Below are 4721 nucleotides of genomic sequence, written 5' to 3'. Positions count from 1 at the left end.
GTACTGGTTACTACGCAATTTACTTTCTACATGTCTTCGGTTCCACGTGTCATGTTGTCATTCGATCATTTAATGTAAACCAATCTTACCTTATACATAGAGGCCATCTGTTATTTGAATACATGTTTGAATATATATTAAGATGTTATCTTTGGATTTGAACACTCAATGGTTATAATTAGTTTTTTTCAGTATTTGAATATGTATAATAACAACAACAAATCCAATGTAATCCCACAAGTCGGGTCTAGAAATGGTAGTGTATACACAGACCTTACCCCTACCTTGAGAAGGTAAAGAGATTATTTTCGATAGACCCTCAGCTCAGGAAAGATATAAAGAAAAGAGCAACAACAAGCAATAACACCAGTAAACGAATCAGAAAACCGAAGCAAAAGAAACAAGTAATAACAGAAAATTTAAGAATAATAAAATACAAGACTAACGCTAGCTAGTGCACTAAACTACTAGTATGAACAAGAAAAACGCTCGGCTGTCTAACCTTTTACCTTAATTCTCAACCTCCACAACTTCCTATTATGTATAATTTAATTATATAAATTAATATACAGAGAAGGTATATTTGATTGGGAATTAGCGTGACTCTCCACTATGTACATGTTCTATTTTTCCTCGTCTCCGGCCCAAATCTAATTTAAAGCCCAACCACACATCCACTAGTCACAATATCCAATATCCACCCAATCATATAAATAAATATATTTTGCATAAGAAACTTGTCTAGGGTTTAGGTTTCTCCATCACAGGCATTTTCGCAGCCCCAATCCCCTTGATTCGAAAATGGTGAAGGGACGCCAAGGAAAACGTGTCAGGCTATAGGTCAGGGGAACAATTCTTGGATATAAAAGGTGAACTTCTCTCTGATTTTTAGATATAGTAATTTGTCAAAATTACTGTTGTGCGTGTTAAATTTTTGTTTTGTTGATGTAGGTCGAAATCGAACCAGTATCCACGCACTTCACTGATTCAGATTGAGGGAGTGAATACTAAGGAAGAGGTGGACTGGTACCTAGGAAAGCGAATGACCTACATTTACAAGGCAAAGACAAAGAAGAACAACTCACACTATCGTTGCATTTGGGGTAAAGTTTGCATGCCCCATCGAAACAGTGGCGTTGTTAGAGCTAAGTTCAAGTCCAATTTGCCTCCTAAGTCCATGGTACATTTTCATAATATATGTTATTCCTTAATGTAATCGTGTTATTGAGTTGTTTTATTGTAATAGGATAGGAAAATAATTGTTTTTTTTCTAACTGTTGTTTAATTTTGGTTGCCTAATTCTTGAAGGGCGCTAAGGTTAGGGTTTTCATGTACCCAAGCAACATTTAAGGTAACTTCTTTAGCTGTTTGCGTCATATGTATTTATTCTAATGCTTACAAATTTTTTAAATCATGGATTCATTGAGTTTTTTGCTTCTATGTTCTATATTTTGACACAACTTAGGCTTGCTATAGTACATTATTATTTTTATAAATATAGGGTAGTTTAGAAAATTCCCAGCATCAATGATTATCTTTGCATCAGAAAATTTCTAGATATGTTTTGGATATAACCTTTTGTCTTTTGGGTGTCTAACACAAATGTCTCAATGTCCAAGATACAATAGGATTTGAAGAATCTCTTATAGAACAGTTAGTGAAGTATGCTTAAATCCTAAACTTTGTTGTTGTTGTTGTTGTAGTCTTACTACTAATTTGTGAAAATTGTATGTATTTTAGGTTTATCTGGTAGCATCAGTTGATTCCTTGTGAAGCTATTAGTTGGTATTTAATAAATTATTTACTTGATTGCATACCTTGGCTATGACAAATTAAGCTCCTAAATACAGGGAATGATACATATCATTGTTATTCTGAACTAGTTCTAGCATTCTTTATGGGCATATTTTCCATCCAAAATAGTTCCAATTTGTTTTGTGGGAAAAGAGGCTTTAAGTGGAAGACCCCATTTTCAATACCATGCTTGACTGTGTACAGAAATTTATTTGTAACTGTTAATTCTCGATGCCAGTAGGAGGTAATATCTTGTTGTTGAAACATGTTGTTCATAGTAATCTGTTGCATATGCAAATAAACTTGAGTCTTTTTTTCCTCTTAATGACGGTGTTGTCTCGAACTAGCTTTTGCCGACCTCAACCATTCCACTGGGTCCGGCTACCCCCACTAGTATAGGTACTGTGTAACTCCTTACCCCAAGGTTTAGGCATTTGTAAAGAAATCACCTAGTGTTTCTCTCCCTATCATTTGAACTGGAGCCACGGTTCTCCTCCCACTTCTTTCATGATTTTTTTATTTTGTCGTATGGTTGTGAGTAATGTCTGTTTATTTGAAGGGGAAGTAGTTTAGCTGTTATTTTGGTGATTGAAGTCTTGATCTCGTGACTTTGCATTGGCTTTTTATTACATCTTACATCTTACATCTTGATATTATTTGAAGCTGCTAAACCTGATCTCTTACTTCTGTAGTGGGGCGCTTAGAAGTCATGGATGTGGATTGAAGTCATTGGTTGCTTTGGGAGGCCTCAGTGTCTCATATCAAAGTGTTCAATGATGTAGCATCTTCATCTTTAAAAGTAGTTAGTTAAGCTGTAATGTGCTTTGTGGAAATCCTTATATTCGTTTTTATCTTTTTCGGGTAATACCAGGGACTAAACATCTGATTAGACGTGGCTGATTTTGCTCATGGAACCTTTTTTTTGTACGACTATTCAGTTGTCTTTGCTTTAAATATTTTTACTTTCTACCAAGTTTTAATTGATTTACTTTTTCCAAATGAATGGCTACGCTTGCTAAAAATTCGTTCATTAAGCTGAAATCATCTTTAAATTGTCCAGTGTTGGTCTATTCATTAAAGAACTTTGGTTCAGTTTGTCTCTGACTTGCTTGAATTTTGTTGCAAAGCTCTTAGTCCTCGAGGGGTTTGAGGGATACCTAACATATAAATGAAATGCGGGGTAAGTGAGGGTGTCTTCTATTTTGTCCAATTAATGATTCTATGATTATCGGACTCCTTGAGAGTTTACAGAAGTTGCCTTTGTGCCTTGAGGCTTAAATGCAGTTGAATTGACATCCCACAAGCAGGATTCTGGAAAATAAACTTGTATGAGTGGTTATACAGAACAATTCCATAAGTCTACATAGGCAATGAACCTAGAAGCCATTACTTTTGTATTGGTAACTAATGCAATTTTGATCACTTTGGAATTATGAAGAGACGTAAAAGCTCCCAGCTATTTGTGGAGGGAGCTTACTTCAAATATAAAAAGGACGGCTAATAAATAAACTGCAAATAGAAAACAATACCTCCAACTCCAAGCAACCGATCTACTACCACCGCGTAAGCTGGCACATTGGCCTAATCATTTTATTTTCTGTTTACTTTGGCGTTTACTAAAATACATGTTCTGGTACGCACATAAAATCTGGCAGACTCCCATTGTTTGTATAGAAATAACTGGAAAAGCAAATTTGGTTTAACTTTTAGAATTAACTTTGGAAGGCTCGGTATTTGGACCAAGTGAGATGCATCAAGGACGAAGATGGTAGAGTATTGATGGAAGATGCCCAGATTAAGAGGAGATAGCAGACTTACTTTCATAAACTTCTGAATGAAGAAGGGGATCGGGATATTATGCTAGGCGAATTGGAGCATTCCGAGAGTCACCGTGACTTTGGGTACTGCAGGCATATCGAGGTTAAGGAGGTCGTGGGAGCTATGCGTAAGATGAGTAGGGGCAGAGCGACTGGGCCAGATGAGATTCCGGTGGAATTTTGGAAGTGTGTGGAGAGAGCTGGTTTGGAGTGGTTGACTAGGTTGTTTAATATTATTTTTAAGGGAAAAAGGATGCCGGATGAGTGGAGGTGGAGTGCGGTGGTTCCATTGTATAAGAACAAAGGTGATATCCAGAGTTGTAACAATTATAGGGGTATCAAATTACTGAGTCATACCATGAAAGTGTGGGAGAGGGTGGTTGAAGCGAGGGTGAGGATGACAGTGTCTGTATCCGACAACCAGTTCGGGTTCATGCCGGGTCGTTCGACTACAGAAGCTATACACCTTGTTAGAAGGTTGGTGGAACTATACAGAGAGAGGAAGAAGGATCTGCACATGGTGTTTATTGACCTAGAGAAAGCGTATGACAAGGTTCCTAGAGAAATTCTCTGGAGATGCCTGGAGGCAAAAGGTGTGTCGGTTCCCTACATTATGGCGATTAAGGACATGTATGATGGGGCTAAGACTCGGGTTAGGACAGTAGGAGGCGACTCTGAGCATTTTTCGGTTGTAATGGGGTTACACCAAGGTTCCGCGCTCAGTCCGTTCTTATTCACCCTGGTGATGGACGCGTTAACACACCATATTCAAGGGGATATACCATGGTGCATGCTATTCGCCGATGACATAGTTCTGATTGATGAGTCGCGAGCCGGTATTAACGAGAGGCTGGAGGTTTGGAGACAAGCTCTTGAGTCTAAGGGTTTCAAGCTGAGCAGGACGAAGACGGAATACCTGGAGTGTAAGTTCAGCGCTGAGCCAGGGGAAGTGGGCTTGGATGTGAGGCTTGATTTGTAGGTCATCCCGAGTAGAGGCAGCTTCAAGTACCTTGGTTCAGTTATCCAGGGGGGAGGGGAGATCGACGAGGATGTCACACACCGTATTGGGGTAGGATGGATGAAGTGGAGGTTAGCATCTGGAATCCTGTG

The 4721-nt window shown here is 38.5% G+C and overlaps 1 pseudogene; it reads left to right on the top strand.

Moving 5' to 3' along the window:
- The first annotated feature begins 786 nt into the window (after nucleotides 1-786).
- LOC107787657 (large ribosomal subunit protein eL33y-like) lies at nucleotides 787-2797 on the top strand (annotated as a pseudogene).
- The last annotated feature ends 1924 nt before the right edge of the window (nucleotides 2798-4721 follow it).

The sequence above is a fragment of the Nicotiana tabacum genome, chromosome 13 (genome assembly GCF_000715075.1).
Source record: "Nicotiana tabacum cultivar K326 chromosome 13, ASM71507v2, whole genome shotgun sequence".
In the NCBI taxonomy this organism is placed as follows: Eukaryota; Viridiplantae; Streptophyta; class Magnoliopsida; order Solanales; family Solanaceae; genus Nicotiana; species Nicotiana tabacum.
Note: the sequence above shows the minus strand (reverse complement) of the source record. Positions and strands in the feature narration are given on the sequence as shown.